The sequence below is a fragment of the Colobus angolensis genome, unplaced genomic scaffold, assembly GCF_000951035.1.
Source record: "Colobus angolensis palliatus isolate OR3802 unplaced genomic scaffold, Cang.pa_1.0 Scaffold504, whole genome shotgun sequence".
NCBI classification, from domain to species: domain Eukaryota; kingdom Metazoa; phylum Chordata; class Mammalia; order Primates; family Cercopithecidae; genus Colobus; species Colobus angolensis.
The window spans coordinates 1,839,055-1,860,929 of NW_012118533.1; positions in this window are offsets into that span (position 1 = coordinate 1,839,055).

Consider the following 21,875-nt stretch of genomic DNA (forward strand, 5'->3'; position numbering starts at 1 on the left):
AAAGAAAGAAAGAAAGAAAGAAAGAAAGAAAGAAAGAAAGAAAGAGACTATAAAACTTTAAAATACTAAACAGTCCCATTTCTCCCTTGCTGCTAGGCTGAAAACTGGAGTTAAATCTTACCATGATCTATGTTAAGTGTGCTCTGGGCCTGATAAGAAAAGAATGAAACAACACACCTAAGGAACTGCAGTAATAAGGTAGTGTTTATTGACAGGACAATGCATGTACAACTGTGATTGCATTTTGAGAGTATTGGATCAAAGTGATAGAATCACTTTTAAGTGATTTAAGATCAGAAAAGCAAGAATTCATTGACATGGGGTTCACTCACCAACTTTGGTCTTCACATCTTGGCAAAGAACCTAGGAAATGAGGAAAACTCTGTAAGTGTTATTCTTAGAAACCTGGAGAAAGTTGATGTCTAATACTAAGCAAAATGGAAATTCCTGAATTGCTTTGGAAGAAAATAGTGAAAGGAATGAAGAGGCTGAAGCACATGGGAATGTGGAATGGATTTATTATGTGAGGCCAGAAGACCTACCATATGGTTATGTTCCACAGGAAGAACTAGAGATTAAGGTCATCGGGATGTGCCAATAAGACAGGGACAGGATCACTAAAAAGTTTGGGGATGGCTCTGTTCTGTAGGTCAGGGTTGATGGTAGACAAGGTTTTCTCAGATTTGAGCTTTGTAATACCCATGAGATGATGACACCCCAAAATATTAGAGGCCAGTTGTAAGATGTGAACACCAGAAAGCAGGGAGAGCAATTACTCTAATGTCCAGCAAGGACACATAGGCAGCCAAGGGAGCTTGACTTATAGGGAGCTGGGATGATTAAAAGAGCGGGAAGCCCCTAAAGGCAAAAATAGATGGGCAGACAACAAGGAGGCTGCTTGACATCTACAACTCCCCTTCCAAAAACAAAACAGAAGAAAACAAGAATCAAGTCACAGAGGTTTGGTACAGTCAACCTCGGTAAAAAGCCATTACTCAACTTAAGCATTCAGTGATTGATGACTGGAAAAACAATGTGGTATATAGATACCATGGAATATTATGCAACTATAAAAAAGAATGAAATCATGTCTTTTGAGTAATATGCAGTAGAACTGGATAGCATTATCTTAGATGGTGGCTCAGGAAGGTAAGAGCAAGTATTCAAGGAAACAAAACAGAGACTGCATGGCCTTTTCAAAAGGAAACTTGAAAATGTTCATGGCATGCTTCCATTGTAACTTATTGATTGGCACAGCCACAAGCTCACCCAGATCAAAGGTGTGGGGATATTCCATGGGAAAAGCATCAAAAAATTTGTAACTATTGTTTAAAGCCCACGTGATTGCATTCTGGGCAACACTCCTGTATCTGGTAAATTATCTACTGACAGTAAAAACAACACTTCAATTAAAACAGACACTATGTAATATCTATGATATATAGTGAAAAAAAGTGAAATTTTCTTCAACCCCTTCAAATATTTAATTTGGATTTGTATAAAAGCACAATTGCAAGACAACATCAGGTATTCACATGTCATCCTATAACATTTTATATTAATTTTTTAATATGCTATTTAAATATGCATGGGGTCATCAAAAAGCTCATGAAAAATGCATATTATGAAAAAAAAAACTATGCATGGATTTCAAAATTTTCTTGCACCAGATTAAGCTCATACTAAATTGTTATAACAAGTCTGAACAAGATCTAGTCAAGGCACTAAGATGATGCTTAGTCATCAATTTAAAAAGTACTCCTATCAAAGCAACATTGATTCTGCTGGAATTGAAGCAAGGATAACATAAAAATTTATGGTGAAGTTGGGATGAAAGAATGGTAAAATCACTGACGCATTGTGAAAAGTGTATAGGGATATTGCCCTAAATAAACTGGTAATTTATATATGGAAAACTTGTTTTAAGAAAAGGCGTTGTTGAAGATGAAGCCCGATATAGGTTGTCTGTATCTCCACCCAAATCTCAACTTGAATTGTATCTCCCAGAATTCCCACATATTGAGGGAGGGACCTAAGGGGGGGAAGTACGTCATGGAGGCCAGTCTTCCTGTATTATTCTCATGATAATGAATAAGTCTTACGAGATGTGATGGATATAACAGAAGTTTCTGCTTTTGCTTCTTCCTCGTTTTCTCTTGTTGCTGCCATGTAAGAAGTGCCTTTCACCTCTCCTCATGATTCTGAGGCCCCCCCAGCTACGTGGAACTGTAAGTGCAATTAAAGATCCTTTTCTTCCCAGTCTCAGGTATGTCTCTATCAGCAGCATGGAAACGGACTAATACAATAAATTAGTACCAGTAGAGTGGGATGTTGCTAAAAAGATACCTGAAAATGTGGAAGCAGCTTTGGAACTGGGTAACAGGCAGAGATTGGAACAGTTTGAAGAGCTCAGAAGAAGACAGGAAAATGTGGGAAAGTTTAGAAATTCCTGGAGACTTGTTAAATGCCTTTGCCCAAAATGCTACTAGTGATATGGACAACAAAATCCAGGCTGTGATAGTCTCAGATGGAGATGAGGAATTTGTTGGGAACTGGAGTAAAGGTGGCTCTTATTATGCTTTAGCAAAGAGACTGGCGGCATTTTGCCCCTGCCATAGAGATTTGTGGAACTTCGAACTTGAGAAAGATGATTTAGGGTGTCTGTCAGGAGAAATTTCTAAGCAGCAAAGCATTCAAGAGGTGACTTGGGTACTCTTGAGAGCATTTGGTTTTATAAGCGAAGCAGAGTATAAAAGTTTGGAAAATTTGCAACCTATGTGATAGAAAAGAAAATTTCATTTTTTTCTGGGGAGAAATTCAAGCCAGCTGCAGAAATTTGCATAAGTAGCTAAGAGCCCGATGTTAATCCCCAAGACCATGGGCAAAATGTTTCCAGGCCATGTCAGAGACCTTCACAGCAGTCCTTCCCATCACAGGCCCAGATGTCCAGGAGGAAAAACTGATTTCATGGGCCAGGCTCAGGGTCCCTGTGCTGTGTGCAGCCTAGAAACTTGTTGCCCTGTGTCCCGGCCCTCCAGTCATGGTTGAAAGGAGCCAACGTGCAGCTTGGGCTGTGGCTTCAGAGGGTGGAAGCCCCAAACCTTGGCAGCTTCCACGTGATGTTGAGCCTACAAGGTACACAGAAGTCAAGAATTGAGGTTTGGAAACCTCCACTTGTTTTTCAAAAAATGTAAGGAAATGACTGGATGCTCAAGAAAAAGTTTGCTCAGGGACAGAGCCCTCATGGAGAACTTCTGCTGGGGCAATGCGGAAGGGAAATGTAGGGTTGGAGCCCCCATACAGAGTCCCTACTGGGGTACTGCCTAGGGGAGCTGTGAGAAGAGGGTCACCACTATCCTCCAGCCCCCAGAATGGCAGATCCACCAGTTTGCACAGTGCACCTGGAAGAGCCACAGACACTCAAGGGCCAGACTGTGAAAACAGCTGGGAGGAAGCCTGCACCATGCAAAACTACAGGGGTGAAGTTGCCCAAGACCGTGGGAACTCACCTTTTGCATCAGTGTGACTTGGATGTGAGACCTGGAGTCAAAGGAGATCATTTTGGAGCTTTAAAATTTACCTGCCCAGCTAGATTTTGGACTTGCATGGGCCCTGAAACCCCTTTGTTTTGGCCAATTTCTCCCATTTAAAATTGCAGTATTTACCCAATACCTGCACCCCCATTGTATCTAGGAAATAACTAGCTTGCTTTTGATTTTATAGGCTCATAGGTGGAATGTGCTTGGCTTTTCTAGTTTGAGACTTTGGACTGTGGACTTTTGGGTTAATGCTGAAATGAGTTAAGACTTTGGGGGACTGTTGGAAAGGTATGATTGGTTTTGAAATGTGAGGACATGATATTTGGAGGGGCCAGGGGCAGAATGATATGGTTTGGCTCTATGTCCGCACCCAAATCTCATCTTGAATTGTAATTCCCACATGTTGTAGGAGGGACCAGATGGGAAGTAATTGATTCATGGTGGCAGGTCTTTCCTATGCTGTTCTCCTGACAGTGAATAAGTCTTATGAGATCTGATGGTTTTATAAAGAGGAGTTCCCCTGCACAAGTTCTCTCTCTTTGCTTCCTGCTATCCATGTAAGACATGACTTGCTCCTCCTTGCCTTCTGCCATGATTGTGAGGTCTCCCCAGCCATGTGGAACTGTAAGTCTATTAAATCACTTTTTCTTCACAGTCTCAGGTATGTCTTTGTCAGCAGTGTGAAAACAGACTACTACAACAGGCCTCTGATAGTACAGACATAGTCCATTATTCCTGTAAAACCATTTCTGGTTAACTCCATACTAACACACAGCAGAAAACAACTAAAAAACTTACATGTACATACACACATATGTATATGTACACACATATGTATATGTACACATATATGTTTATGTAGGTAGTCACTACAGCTATAAACTAACATTGAATAATTTTGAGTTCAAAGTTTTAAGCACTGTCATGAAAAATTCAGGTGGACACCCAAACTGTCTTAAATGTTTATTCCCTAAAATTTTTTCTAAAATAGCAATTTTTTCTTGTTTAACATTATACAAACTAAGTACAACATTAGAGGCATATACAAAAAATAAATATACATGGATATGTGTGTGGACATGCCTATTTGCACAAAAACAACTTTCTGTATATATGGACATATGGACATATATATAGAAACATATATATATACACATACATATATACACACATACATATATATACACATATACATATATACAAACTAAGTACAACATTAGAGGCAGATACAAAAAAGAAATATACATGAGTATACATTTGGACATGCCATCTGCACAAAAACCAATTTCTGTAAATGTGGACATATGTATATATGTATGTTCCCACATACATATGTGTGTATATATATGTATGTTTCTATGTATCTGTCCATATGTCCATCAACAGTTTATGTTACTGTCACCAAAGAAATAGAGAGATTAAAAGAAAGTGTACCAGAATATACTAACTCTGGACAATGGACATATATAGAAACATATATATAGACATATGGACAGATACATAGAAACATATATATGTAGGACATATGGACATATACATAGAAACATATATATCATATATGTATATTATGATAGGTCATTCAACTGTATATTCAATATATTATTAATAATAATATAATAACCTGTAATATGTAATTATAGGTTATTCAACTACAGGCAACCATATGCTATAGGTCAAAAATATTAAGGGTAACTTCCTATAAATCATACCCAATATATAATGGTCAATTGGTTAGCATTGTATCTCAGAACTAGAAGAAACTTTCAAGATCATTTAATTCAGTCCCTCATTTTCTTCAAAGCAGAGGTGATCTTTTAAAGTATTTTACAAATATGAAGTGCTATTGACTCCACAAGCCTGTACTATCATGAGCTGTAATAATATTTATATAACATCACATAATTATTTTTTCATAAATTTGAAAGCAGACCCAAAGTTGGAAATGCTAAATCAAAACCAAATCAATCAAAACAAGAACAAAACAACATTTCTGATCTGGAGCAATAGTTAACAAACTACCAAATAAATATTCAAACTTATTTTCCTAGAAAAAAAGATAAGACATTTAAATTTATTTAACTGACATTTTTTGTGTGCATAATTTAGTAGTTTTTTACCACAAACATGCAGCATGTTGCAAAATGTTAACAAAATACTGAAACATATAAATTAAAACAAAGTTACCTTTTAAATATAAAGATAAAATCAGTATCTTCAGTGTTTGTGTATTTATAATATACATTTTGTTTTTCCTTAGTTTTAAAAATTGGCAGATATAGTATCATATTTAGTAGCTTAGGAAATAAAGTTTGTAGTTGTGATTTGTTCATATTATATATCTCACCTATATTAACCAATTAACCAATAATTTTACCTTACTTTAAAATCAAGTTTATGATACATTTTCAAATATTTAAAATCCTTTATGATATAAGACAGTGGGGTCCTAAAGTAACTCAAATTTTTTTCTATTCACCTGTGACAAGAAAATCCAAATTTTAATCTTAGTTCTCTCATAGTGATGTAGGGTCAATCTATTTAGCTTCTTTGCCCCTCAGGTTCTGTATCTTTAGAAAATTGATAATATTAGGAAAGACATTAAACTGTTGTTATAAAGATTCAGTAAGTGCATACAATTGCTAATGGATAATACACTTAAACTATCTAATAAGAAGCAAAATAACTCGGCTCAGGGAATAAGAAATGCCTGGACATGTATCTGGAGGAATCTTTTGCAACAACTTATCCAACATTATTATAATTCATCAGGAACCATGAGTGCCCTTGAATTTTAATTCTTTTCTGTAGCTAATCAGAACTGGGAAGAAAAAAATGAAGCCTCGTGGCTCTACGCAGGAAGTAACAATAAATAATTCAGCTCAGACAGAGATGCTAGAGTATATTTGAGGTATAAAAATCCAACATGTAAGAGCTCAATGAGCAAGATACTAGTGAGAGAGGATTAAGAGGTTTTCCACCCACAGTCATAGATTTGTTCACCTCCATTACCTCCCCCTACTTTACCATCAAAATACAATAAACTTAATATAACTGTTTTCTCAGGCTGGAGTTTGTCCCATAATTTGCTTTTAGTATGATACGTATATTTTTTACAAATATGATTATGGTGAACAGATATACAGTACTTGTGTTTCTCAGAATCACAGGGGGTAAAATGTGACCCTATGATAATTTCAGTATATATAAACCAGAATGTTAAGTATTGGTCCAAAATGTGGAAAAAATTTTTTTAAAAAGCTGAGGAATGTATTATTTTTCTCATATTTCAGTGGGCAGAAACTAGAATGGAAAGCAATTGAGACAATGCTGGCACAGTCATCTCAAGACTCTGAGTCACTTCTTAGCTATCACAACTCTGGTGTCCTAGGAAATATTTTGATAGACATACCTAAACTTACCATGACAGCAACTTCATAGTGTCAGAAAGGAAACCCTGTACTCAAGAGAAGGGTGAGAAAAAGTAGGAAATGTCTGTAAATGGGAAGAACTTAAGTTTAAAAACAAAATTATCTGAATGTTGGAAATGAGCAGAAGGAATTCCTGGGTGTTCATTTATTGTGATTCTGAGTTTGAAACTTTGATTTATTTTATATTGACCGGACTATTCCACAACTCTGTAGGAGTAGAGTTTAACTTGCAGATTTTTGTCTGGAAAAGATGCAAGTAATTAATTTTGATGAGAGAGATAACCCCAAGGGTAGGTCATTAAACAGGTTTGTATCTAACCCAACAATTTTATGCTAGATTGCTCATAGATACCCAGTTCCTTAAATATTCTTTGAACTTATGTGCATGTGTGTTTTAAATATATTTTGCTAGTTTTCTTTTTGTTTAATTACTTGAATAAAACCTTAGACACACATTCATTTTATATTTGCATGAGAGTAACAATGTTACTATTTTGAAAATTATACTTTATGTTTCTCTTGGCAGAAGATGAAAAATATCTAGCCAGACATATGCTAGAAAACTAAAACTATTTATTATGTGAGTATTCAAGGAGAAGGAGGAAAAAGAGTTCTAATTTGTTAATCAACTCTTGTCCTCTTCATTATTGTGAGGAGTCTGGGACATTGTCAAGTAGGAGGATTGGAAGAAGCAAGAAGAACTAAATTGATGCACATTAAAAAGAGCTGAGCCAGAGAACTGACAGGTGAAATAATGGAGAGCCTTATAAGCTGTAGTCCAGTGGGAGGGTCATTATTTCTTTATTGAAATTGTTGAGAAGATTTTGGAGTACTTGTGATACAAGAGAAATATAAAGATTGACAGTAATGGCCACAAGAGACTATTAAAGGACTGTGTTGTACTTAATGAGAATACATTTTTGTGTATTTTTGTGAAGAAACTAACCACATAAAGACATATGTGATTTTTCTTTAAATATGATAAAGCAACTTCTCAAGACAGAATGTTTGTAAGCATGTTGTCCAAAGTTTCATTTAAATTTGCCACTAGGGAAATATACTTCTAAAAAAGACATTTCAAATTTTTATATTTGACAGAGAATTTTGTGGGGGGGGGAAGGTACTAGATTAAATTAACATAGTTACAAGAAGGGAAGAATTTGCTAATACTATTACCATAGTAATTAGACTGGTTAAAGGATCTTGTGACTTTAAATATCTGATTTGAGGATTTGGGGCTGAGAACAAGCCCAGTAGCTGTCCCGATTGTAATCTAACCTCCCAGAACTTTCGGTTCATCGCTTCTAACAATCAAGTTGGCTCCAGATCATCTTCCAGAAAATCATTCAAATTATTTTATTCAAAATGATCGATAACATGACATTGGCTTTTTTTCAGGGTTAGCAAAATCTGTGTTTTATTGTGACAGCTTACTGGACCGTGTATGTGTTAAATGTAGGTTAAGTGCTTAATACATTGCCTGACAGTAAACATTTAAAAAATAACAAAAAACTTAGTTATTTCCTATGAATGAAACAAGCATTAGTACTAAGTATGAATTGGATAATAATTATAAAATTATAAACAAATGAGAAAAAATTGAGGTGCACACACACTCATTTTACAATTTACCTATTCATCATTAACTCTAAAATCAAACAGTTATTTGATAAAAATTCTTTTAATTACTCCCCCAACTATTTCAAGGTCACCCTGGGCAACAGGCCATATTTATTTCTTGGCACCATCGCTTCCAAGAGGCTTTCATAAGCTGATTCCTACTCTGTTAGATATCAAATGTCTTCCACTCTTTCTCCAGCTCACTATTTCTCAATTCTCACATTCTGTACAGTTTTCAACACCTATTTCACATGCTAGCATTTCAGATAAGTGCTCCCTATCATCCAGCCTCGAGCAATTTCTTGCTTCTGTGATGTTCCCTGGCACCCTTTCTTACATTGTTGTTGAAAGGCATTGCTTGCTACCATGTATTAAACATATTTACATCCTTCATTCTCTATTGGGCCATAACCTCCTTTTATACAACATTTCATTATCTGAATGATTGCATCTTAATTTTCCTTTGTTTCCTGAATCAATACTTTGCATCCATATTGTGTAGTTAAGATTTTGCTGAACAGGAAAAGCAATCAGACTTCCTCTGCACTCTGCTAAAAATGATGTGTGATGTGGTCATCCATCTCCACCACAAAAGTGGCAGTTATAGCTGTGTCTGTTCTTCTTTCTGGTTTACAGAAGAATACAGCCCTGGTCAGCTAACGGTGACAATTTGGAAGGATGGTAGAAGTTGGATGTACCTGTAGTCTTAAAAATTCTCGATAGGATCTCCTTCTCCACAGGTCAGAGGGCTGGAAGTTAAATATCTTTTACAATCACATGCCCCTAAAGCAACCACAACTTTTCAAGCAAGGAGCAGTATTTTTTCTTGCTTACAGACATGCTCTACACAGAGTTTCAAACACAGGGACCAGAAGCACTGTCTATGCCTCATTACCATTTAAATAGGCTGATCAATGAGAATTAGCATATAATTTGAATTACAACCTCCTGCTTCTTAGAAGTGTTGGTCCTCCAACCTTTTGTAAGTAGTTTCTACATTTTCCAGAGAGGATTCCCTCTTCAAATCTAAAAGCAGGCATATGCCTGTGTTTTGGTGTAACAATTTAAATGGAGTCATTGATCCCTGATTCTGCCCAAATTTCATCTACATCCAACATAATCTATTGTCCTGTTAAAACACAAAATGTGTAATAGCCCCCTCAACCAACTCATTACAATGAATATTTTGATTCAATGTCACCCTTAGTTTTAAGTATATACTTTCACTGCATCAATTTAACCAGAAGACCTGCAGCTATGTTGTCATGTCTCCACATATGTGAATGTACTGACCTAATTAACACTTATGGTAGAGCTATTGTATAATTTCACACACTTTGTCAGATTTATTTATATAGACGACCACCTCAGATATTTTGGAACTGCGAATTTTCCTGTGTATATAGTGAAGATAGCAAAGAAGTACTTTCTAGGATGCAGTTGTGATTGCCAGTCAGCAGTATGTACTCTGGAACTGTAAGGAATTTCCAGCTGAGAGCTTGGAGATTATTATTTAATGTTCAGATGATATAAAATTCTCTCCTTTCAACTAGTAATTCGCTTGATCCTCAAGTAACTTTCCAACCCTAGGTATACATAATTTTGATGTAGTTGAAAACGGAATGATAGTGTTAGGCAGGCATATCCACTTCTGGGGTTCATAAAATATTTTTATATCTGTGTTCCAATATTGTATTTTTTGTTCCATCACATTATCTTCATTTAAAAGTGCTATTTATTCTTATTGAATGTTCTCTCTTCCTCAAATATCCAGTGTTTCCTGGGGACATAGTAGACTTTATCTTCTTTATGTTACTATGTCTTCATATGATAGTGTACTATCATAGGCCCTGGATCACAGTTAGCATTTACTATACATGAGTTCAATGAGTGGACAATGGTATTTGCAAGTGCTAACCTGAATAGGTTTTTGTTCCCTATTAAACTCCATCAATTCCCTAGGCTACTCCAAATAAACATATTTTACATAAAAAATTCAAGATTGGTTTGGATATGCAACCTCAGGGAAATTTCCATAGCCTATTTTTCCATTCAGATTGCTACTCGTAGACTTCTGCTATGTAGCAACAAATACATAATAAATAAATAAATAAATAAATAAATAAAAACTGTACAGCCAGCAGACAAATTAAAGTGGATTCGAATGATGCCATAAAATGGTATTGTCAGGCCTCTGAGCCCAAGCCAAGCCATCGCATCCCCTGTGACTTGCACCTATACGCCCAGAGGGCCTGAAGTAACTGAAGAATCACAAAAGAAGTGCAAATGCCCTGCCTCTCTTTAACCGATGACATTCCACTACAAAAGAAGTGAACATGGCTGGTCCTTGCCTTAAGTGATGATATTATCTTGTGAAATTCCTTTTCCTGGCTTATCCTGGCTCAAAAATCTCCCCCATTGAGCACCTTGTGACCCCCACTCCTGCCCGCCAGAGAACCACCCCCCTTTGCCTGTAATTTTCCTTTACCTACCCAAATCCTATAAAACGGCTCTACCCTTATCTCCCTTGGCTGACTCTCTTTTCGGACTCAGGACTCAGCCCGCCTGCACCCGGGTGATTAAAAAGCTTTACTGCTCACACAAAGCCTGTTTGGTGGTCTCTTCACATGGACGCACATGACAGTATAGTGCTCTCTAGAGCCACTTTTAAGGTGATGAGGACTTGGAATCCATAGATCTCTTAGGTAGAAATGTGTAGGCTGAGGACCCAGTCCTCAAATAGATATTTATTGGGAATTTTATAACTTTAAATTTTAAATAATTATAGGCCATATTTCCTGTGCATCTATAGTTACTTAAACATTTAAATAATTAGATAGATAGAAATGATATAAATCCATTTTGGTTATCAAAATTTTTTCATGTTTTTCTTTTCATACAGAAATGGTACACAATTTAGTTTCTGTAATCATCTTGTGTTTACAAGGATTTGGGATGATAGTATGTATAGAATTACTCAAGGTGGCAAGAAAGCAGTTAACGTCAAAAACAACAAGAAAGTAGAAAGATTTATTTGGATTTTTTTGCTGAAACATACTTTGTAATGGTTATATAGCTGATGTACTTAACTAGAGTATGAGCTATTTCTTAATTTTATTGACTCATTATTTTGTGTAAACATGAACACACAAATTGAATTATATTTCCTATATATGCATTAAAGTCCCAGTCATGTTTCCATATTCAGACTACAATCACTCTCAAGAAATTCTTTCTTCAATAACCTTAGAAAACTAATTTAAGCATCATATGCTCAATGTATGTTTCTCTAATCTCATCAGCTAAACAAATTTTCTTACTCCTCTGAATCCCCCCTTTTAAAAAATATATACCCTCCTTGGAGCTGAAATAATTGTCTATCTCATGTAAAACTTTATTATAGGCACCATTATGTTCCCCTTTGAACCATTTTCTCCCAGAGGGCAGGATGCATCAGTTAATTCCCTTTATATTTTGGAGCCTCTAGTTGACAAGTATTTTTGAAAGAGTCAGTGAGAATTTACACTTACATTCCAAAATATCTATCTTGGTTTCCCAACATTCACACTAATCATTCAAAACTTGTGAAATGGAGAGACAGAAGAAAAAAGAGAAAGGAGGAGAATGGAGGGGAGGGAGGGAGTGTGTGTGTGGGGCGGGGGAGAGAGAGAGGGAGACAGAAAGAGAGACAGAGAGAGAGAGAGAATCTTATAATATACCTCTGACTTTGCCCAATTTAAATGTTTCATACTGTACTGTGCTGGAAATAAAGTTCATGCCAGCAGGTTCAAAGTTTTAAATTATTAGAAATAATTGTTATCCTAAGGAACTGCTATATATACGGTCAGAATGGTAAAATGATTTTTGTTAGAAATCACATTTAAATTAAAGTCATTTATTATGGATGTAGTCTGTACTCTGGAAGTGCTGAATACAGTACTTAGTCAGCTGGAGTTCTAATCCAATTTATTTCTTTACTAGCAATCAGTCTGAAAGTAGCAGAATATCTGGGGACTCGTTGTCTGAACAAAAAATAAAATTTGTTGCTTTTTTTTTTTAAACCCAAAGCTAAAACACAGTCACTATTTTATATAGTTCTTATTATTCCTATATATTTCTATAGCTCATATAAAATTTTACAGTAAATTATTAACTAATAATATGAAATAAATTATTAATTGTAAAGATTGTGAAAAATTACCACTAATAGTGAACAGAGGAAAATCCATGGAGACAAATTGATATAGCCAGAGTTACTTTTTTCCTCTTCTAAAATGAATACCATTTTTATATATCTGTAGCCAAACATAAAAAAAAAAAATTCAACTTAATGGTGTTAAAAGTATGATAATCCTTTCTGTACATCGGGAAACTTTAATCTAAATAAAGGTCAGCTGTTCTACTGCTGGGGTATAATATTTGCTATTCTAGAGCTATTTCCTCAATTTATCAGTAAGAATTTATGTAAATGTATGTAAACTGCAGTGGAGTTTAGAGAGAGGTTGTGATTTATTTATTTAGGGCTTTTATAAAGTTTAAAATTGTTGGAGAGGACAGAAGAATATGAAGAAAATGAGTTAAACCAAAACAAATAAACTAATAAAAATAATTATATTATTTATAAATTTTACCATATCAAAATGAAAATATGCCACCATTAACCTATGGATTATTTTTTGCCATAAGTATGTTAAAGTCTTTAAGTATTACTGAATCAGCAATGTAACAGATTTAATCACACAATAGGATGTAGTCAGCCTTCTATGATTGATAATACAAGGACTTGCCTTAATTTTTTCATCAGCATGTTAGGAAAATGACAGAAAACAAGTAACAGCATAATAACAAACAAGACAACCATACACATATACTCACATACATTTTTTTTCTCTCTACACAGAAAAATCTAACAAAAATCTGCTCAAAGCCCACAGACTACATCACTTCTGTGAGTTAACTTTCTGAAGCAGATAAAAAATGCCTTAGTATGATAGATGCCTATGAAATATGCATAAAAGAGACAGAATTTTTCTCTCTTGCTCATTATTTCATTAAAATTCAGTGTATCTCCATTTTTTAGAAGATAGGGGGATACATGAGGATATGTACACTCTTATTTGTTTCCTTTCACTATTGCCTAGCTCAAGTTGTCATATATGCAAAGCAGTCTGTAATTAAGTTTAAATATATAGCTTTCCTTGTAAACAAATCTGTTATTAAAATAAATTTGGCTATTTTATTTTTACTCAGATAATCTGTATTTGCTACAGATATAAGGAAATTAAGATAAAAATATAACTTATTATTGTCCTAACAAATGATGACTTCTGTTAAAGTTTTGGTATTAATATGTGCACCTTTTTCCATAACATTTAGAAAAATGGGACTGTACACTTCTGTAATTTCCATTTCTCACTTGTTTATATCTGCAGTTTCTCACTTCTCATTTCAAAACATAAATATGCATTGTCACTTTAAATTCTACAGTGTATTTAATCTACATTTTATAATTTTTAATACTGTGATTAACAATATTTTGCTTATATAGGACTATACTTCATTATTTCCTCATGATGAATTCACTAAAGTGAACTTAGGATCCAACATGTAAGAAACGTGGAAGTCATCAAACATGTCCTAGATGCAAAAAAAAAAAAAAAGGAGAACAAACTGAAAATAAACAACTCTGCTTAGATTCACCAGAGAATTGAGGTCACAGAGCAAACTGTTGTCCATCCCCACCAAAAGTAGGGGGACAGATAGGTAGATATAGAGAATCACATTTCATTAGAGCAAACGTCCAGAAAGAGAAACCACAGTCAGAGCCGGACCAGGATAGGATAAAAGAAAGAGAAAAGAAACAGAAAAGACTGTAATTAATGAATTGCTGGAGGTTCCACATACGCTGTAAACCAAAAATAAATTCTCAAGTGCTCCTCTCAGCCAAGGGCATTCCAAAGTTAACCTGAAAAACGAGTTCAGGCTGTGATGGGAAGCAGTAGCTGGACATGCCTCATTATAACCTCCTCCCTTTTGGAATTACTGATAGAACAGGCTCTTTAAGTCTGATAAGAGACATTTACCATCTATTCTCTGTGAAGCCTGCTAACTGGAGACTTCATCTGCATGATAAAACCTTGCTTGATCTCTATAATCCCTTATTGTAATCCAGACATTTCTTTCTATTGATAATAATGCTTTCAAGCAATTGCTAATCATAAAATATTTAAATCTACCTGTGACATGAAAGCCCCTGCTTCCAGTTGGCCTGCCTTTCGGGACCAAACCAGAAATATGTACCACACATGCAAGGTACATCTTACATGTTTTGATTGATGTTGCATATCTCCCTAAAATGTGTAAAACCAAGCTGCACCCCAACCACCTTGGGCACGTGTTGTTAGGACATACTGAGGCTGTGTCACTTGACAAAAATAAACTTTCTAAATTGATTGAGACCTGTCTCAGATGCTTTTGTGTTTACAACACAAAATGAGTCTTAAAATTTTGGTGGGGCCTCATTTTAAGAAGGTCACCACGTTTGTGTCTGTTTTGCCTCCAAGAGCTCTACCAGGTTGACTCAGTGAAGAGCAGATAAAAAGCCTCAATACCAGCCAGGCTTGTTGGCTCACGCCTATAATGCCAGCATGTTGGGAGGCCAAGGCAGGCGGATCACAAGGTCAGGATATGGGGACCATCCTGGCTAACATGGTGAAACCCCATCTCTACTAAAAATACCAAAAAAAAAAAAAAAAAAAAAATTAGCTGGACATGGTGGTGGGCACCTGTAGTCCCAGCTACTTGGGAGGCTGAGACAGGAGAATGGTGTGAACCCAGGAGCTTGCAGTGAGCCGAGATCACACCACTGCACTCCAGTCTGGAGGACAAAGCCAGACTCTGCCTCAAAAAAAAAAAAAAAAGAAAGCCCCAGTCCCATCTCTCTGGCACTAGGAGGGAAAAAGCAGCCATTTTGAAATAAACTCTGAGCTTCTCTTTTCCTTAACAAAGCCTGCACTCAAGGGAAAGGATTTTACTAAACACAAATTGAGCGGGGTTTTCCCAAGCCTAAGCAACTTGGGGAAAGGAAAACACTCAACCCTAGTCCATTCTAGGCATCCATGTGAAGGAAGATACCCATCTGCATCCATCTCTAGTCTTCCTATCCCACCTATGTGGAAAACAAAACAAAATACAACCAAATAGCTGGGCACTCGTGAATACACAGTCTTACTGAAAGACTGAGATCTCATCACAGAACTGTAGTATACTTCCCCTCACCCCACACCTTACAACCATATCAATAGGCTTCGATATAATAATAGAAGATTACAAATAAAAATATTGGAAGTCTCAAGTTACTTAAGAAATTTCTTTGGAAACTCAAAGAAAAAAAAGAAAAACAAAAACAAGGACATCAAAGGAAATTTTAGCCTCTGATACCTGTAGCTATGGCAAATGGCAAACAGACTAACTCCTAGCCAGCAAAACATAAAACCTCACACTAATGGCCTTTATACCTCAGTTCCTTTTACCTAGTACATCATATCCTACTTTCAATAAAAACAACAACAACAAAAATCAAAAAGCATACTAAAATGCAAAAACCACAGTTTTAAGAGAAAGGACAAATGTCAGAGTCAGATTCAAAAACGGCAGAGATTTTAGAGTAGTCAGCATATCTATTTAAAACAATTATGATTAATATCCTAAGGGCTCTAATGAAAAAAAAAATGAACCACATGCCAGAACAGATGGGTAATGTAAGCAAAGAGATGGAAACCCTGAGAGACAAAAGGAAATGCTCAAAATAAAGAATACTGTAGGAGAAATTAACAATGCATTTAATTAGCTCATCTGTAAATTGGACATGGCCAAGGAGATATCAATTAGCTTGAAGATATGTCAACAGATACTTTCAAAACTGAAATTCAAATAGAAAACATTTAGAAAGATGAAACAAAATATTCAAGGACTGTGGGAACAATTACAAAAAGTGTAACATATGCACATAGGAATATTAGGAAAAGAGAGACAAAATGAATATTTGAAGTAATAATGACCTAGAATTTTTATTAAAATTAATGACATCAAACCAGAGATCCAGGGGGTCCAGAGAACATGAAACAGGACAAATATCAAAATATCCATAATGTAGAAAATGAAAGACAAAGAGAAAGTCTTGAAGGAAATCAGAGATAAAAACACGTTATCTATACAGGATGAAAAAAATATCTTATCTATATAGGATGAAGTGTAAGAATTACAGTGAATTCCTCATTAGAATCCAAAACAAAAAGAGACTGTACCGTATTGATGTCTCAATTTTCACTTCGTGTATCCCCCCCTTTTTTTTTCTGAGACAGACTCTCATTCTGTCACTCAGGCTGGAGTGCTGTGGTGCAATCTTGGCTCAATGCAACCTCTGCCTCCCAGAGTAGCAGGTATTACAAGCATGTGCCACCACGCCTGGCTAATTTTTGTATTCTTAGTAGAGATGGGATTTCATCATTTTGGCCAGGCTGGTCTTGAACTCCTAGCCTCAAGCAATCTACACACCTAGGCTTCTCAAAGTGCCGGGATTACAGGTGTCACCCACCGCGCCTGGCCCATTTATCTCATTTTTAAATCACTGTTTAAAGATTTCTGCCTAGGATGAGTTACTTGACTCTTCCTTAAGTTTTTGCTTTGTGTGGTTCTCTGTGAATCATCTTAATTTTCTTAGCTATTATTGCTTTCAGGCGCTTTCAGCTGAAAGAGTAAGAAAAAAACATATATATATATATATGTATGTATGTGTGTGTGTATATATGTGTGTGTGTATATATATATATACACACACACACACACTCACATATATGCACACTCACAGAACTACATATACATATATATATATGTGAAACTTGGTCCCACTATCCACCATCCATTTACTTAATTTTTCTTATCTAGTATACCCATATAGAAGTATGAGAATTATTATCATGGTCCCCTAAGGGTAACAATTTTATCATCTGAAGTATAGTTCTTAAGTATAATTTATTTTATCTTTATTTTTATAGAGTCTATTTATTTCCAAAGTTATAGAGGTAAGCACCATTTTCCCAACCCTCTTCAGTAAGGTAATTTTATGCGTTTATTGTATATTTATATTTTATCAAATTTTCCATTCCAATCTGGGATTCTCCAACTTACTAAGTGATTACATTTTCCTGATTTGGGTACATTAAGATTAACTCTATATGCTACATAGTTCTATGGGTTTTGGCAATAAGAATAGTGTCATTTACTCCCTAGTACAGTGTCACACAGGATAATTTTACCACCTTGAAATACCCCTGCTTCATTTACTTAATAGTCTTTCCCTCCCTCGATTCCTTGGCAACTAGTGATCATTTAACTGTCTTCTTAGTTTTCATTTTTCAGAATATCATGTAATTGGTATGATACAGAATGTAGCCTTTTAAATGACTCTTTCATTATGTAATATGCCTTTAAGATTCTTTCATGTCTTTTTATGGCTTGCTAGCTCATTTTCTTCAAAATTGTTGAATAATATTCTGCTATATGAATATATCACAGTTTGTTCATTCATTTACCCATTGAAAGGCATCTTGGTTGTTTCTAGTTTTAAGTGACTATATGTAAAACAGCTACAAACATCTGTTTACTGGTTTTTGTATTAGTCATATAAATCCTTTTGCCACCAAACAGAATATTGACAATTGATTTGTATTCCTAATTATTAAAAGTATTTTAGTTAGGGTATGTAAAATCAGTATCTGAATATTGTATAATTGTACTAAATCCTTCAAGATGATTATTTTATAGAAAACTACATAAAGTTAATTGATGAAAAACAATTACTACTTTGGAAACCTTTGAATATAAATTTTACAAACTATGTTTGCTTCGGAATTTTTTACATGCCACCTTAACAATACTTGTTCTTCAAAACATCCTTCCTGAAAGCCAGACTTATATATGATTGAATTTATCATGATGGATGCAAGGAAAATGATTGGGTCAGGCTTGTCTTAGGGCTGCCAGCATCAAACATACGAAGTTATTATAACCAAGGTCTACAAAAAGTCATAAAGAAGCAGACTTGAGAAAAATGAAGGGAGCCTGTGAAAGTTACCGTACTATTTGTTCACTACGAAGAGGTTGGGGAATGATCACTGACCTCTAAGTAACAGAGAATGGAACTCATCTTTCACTTCTGAATGAGCTCCTGGCTGTAATTGATGGCATCTCCTGAAATGGCTGCGATCATTAGGGCTCCAGTGACTGAATTAAAAGAAAATGAAGGATGCAGATGGCTGTAATAAAGCAGGAAAATGCATTTCTTCCTGGTGACAGATACAACTGATCATTTTACAAGGAAGTGCTTTACTAAAAGTGTTTCAGCTATGTAGTTCTCAGGGAAAATGAAGAGTAATGTAAAAATTGGACAAGATGAAACTGGCTGTTTCATTCCAGATATTGACTGCACAAGTCACTTTCAATAAATCAGCTGCTTATTGTACCTAAGACAGCAGTTTGTTAATATTATGAGGCGCTACAAAATGTTCTCTTTGGTTAGGCAATCTTTGAGCATCACATGATAAACTTAAAAGTTTTATTTATTTTTTTATTTACTATATGCTTTTCAAATTATCAACACTTGAACTACTAGACATATTTATTTGGAAACAGCTTTGATTATCTAAAAGATTCAAGGGTCAGCAATCTTTTCCTGTAAATGTCCAGCTAATACATATTTTAGACTTTTGCGGGCAATGTAGTCTCTGAAACAACTGCTTAACTCTGTAGTTGTAGGGGGAAAGCATATGCAGGCAATGATAAAAGAATGGGCACAACTGTGTTTCAATAAAACTTCACAAAAACAATGTACAACTGGATTTGGCTTTCATACTGTAATTTGTGAATCTGCAATCTAAATAATCTATTCAGCATACCAAATGATGTGAATAACAACAATTACAAATCTTAAAAACTTTCTACAATGAAATAAATAAAATGCTAAAGCTAAATATTTTAATCTTCTACTAGAAATGAGGATATAAGCCTTTATATCATTTAAATAAATATGGAACACTGTTTTAAAAGAACCACAGGTTAATGACAACTTGCATTTTTCAACCATGAAAAAAAACACAACACTTTTATAAAAAATGGAGTTTAAATAAATATAGTTTTGTTTGCTTGTTTTTTAGCTTGAAGAGATTCTGTGTGTCATACTCTGAAACGATTATTCTGAGAGTCAGAATTGTTCATTCTATTATTTCCTAGACATTGACTTACCACCTTCACACTTCCCCTTTCAATACCGAAATTAAGAGAAATGCTCCTCTCTGTTGTCAAGTTCAAAGACGTTTGTGAACTGTCTCATTTTTGGGCATTCAGTTTCTTAGAAGTCCTTTAGTTCTTCCCCAAGGCTGAGGAGATAATAGCTGTCTTTTTCGTTGATTATGTAGTTCCTTATCTGTCAGGAATCTCTTTAGTTTAATTTTTATAAAAACTGAGTTCTCCCCTGGTAGCTACCTTGCCTATCACTACCCCAACAGTAAGTGAGAAAAGATGGTGAGGTGTTTTCAGTCTAGAAACCTTTGTTGGGTCAAAAGTTTAAAACATTTTCTCAAGAAGCTTGCTGGAAACCTATAAAATGCTATTTTGAAGTATTTATGAAATACTAGTTTGTCAAAAAAGTAATCATAAATACTGCTTTGGAAAAAGTATAGAATAAAAGCCTGTTTTTCATCTGGTTTTAACGTTAGAAGGTTCCATCAAACATTGATCTTTACTTTCCAAGAAAGATATTTAACAACCCACATGGGTTCCAGGTATGTAGACCATAATTTAATCTTTTAAAACATTATTGAATATGAACTTAAAAATACCCTTCCAGTACAATAGCCATCAATTTTTGAATAAATCATTTTGTAAAAAATTTTTAGAGCAAAAAAAATGATTTTAGATTATGGGCTACCTAGACTATCAAGGACTTTTAGCACATATTCTCTCTAACAGTCCAAAATTCACAATGTGTAAATTCCAGTCACCTAATTTCTGGCTTTGCAGAACACAGAATACTACTGTTAAAATTCCAAGAACTGGATTTCAAACATTACATCAACAAAATACCATTTTTCTCTTTACAAATCTTTACGTGTTAGTTACAGAAAGCATACAAATTAAGAACATCATAGATTTTAGAGACTATTATTACTGATATACAGTATAATACATTTAATTGTAAGAGATGATAGAACCAAGTCCCTTTGGAACAACAACAACAACAAAATCATTGGGGATGTATTCTACCTACATTATAATGATTTATTTTGTCTAAATCTGGTTACATGAAATTAAATGAGGTAATGACTGTGGAAATAAGTGGGAGAATTTATAAGTTCAAATGGTAGTTAATAGAAAGAAGAAAAATCTGATTATAATTGGGTATATATATATGTATGTATGTATATTTGTATGTGTACACACATATTTATGTATATACAGAGAAAGAGAGAGTCCTTAAGAGAGTGAGAAAAAAAAATAAGGATTTAGCTATTAATGGGGCCAAAAGTGACTTCTGTAAAAGAACTCTAGAGCAGCATTCGGTAAAACTACAGAGATAAGGAATATATATAGGCCCACAAACTAAGTTTGGGCTACTGTCTGTTTTTATATAACTAATGTACTACAATTTTTTAACCTCTTTAAATTGTTTTAAAAGAGACAAAAAAATATTTTGTGGCACATGAAGACTTATGTAAAATTTAAATTTTAGTGTTCAGAAATGAAATTGTCATTTAAGCATCTACTTATACCCTTGATTTTACCTCTTGGCTTTTCATGCCTGAAATATTTACTACCTGACCTTTATGAAAAAAAAAAAAAATTTTTTTGATTCCTACTAAAGCAATCTTCTAAGATCAAGGTGTTTTCACAACTCCAATTCTTTACCGTAAGTTTGTGTCACTCTCTTGCTTCTTACAAAATTGAGGATATTTATTCTTTCATATCTATCTTTACTAGGGAATCTTAAAATTATGTTAAAAGTCACAGACAAACTTGTTTTTCAAAATTCTGTGCTTGGAAAACCATAATACATATTGAAGATTTTTCCTTAAAATACATTTCAAGTTTGAGTTATATATTAATATAATAAGAAACAGAAGCCAAAATATTTGAACCATTATGGAAAGATTGTATTAGAAAAATTGAATAAATTACTTATAAATGATAGAGGTCTCAATCCCTGGGTAGTCCCAAGTGTTGCAATTTCCGG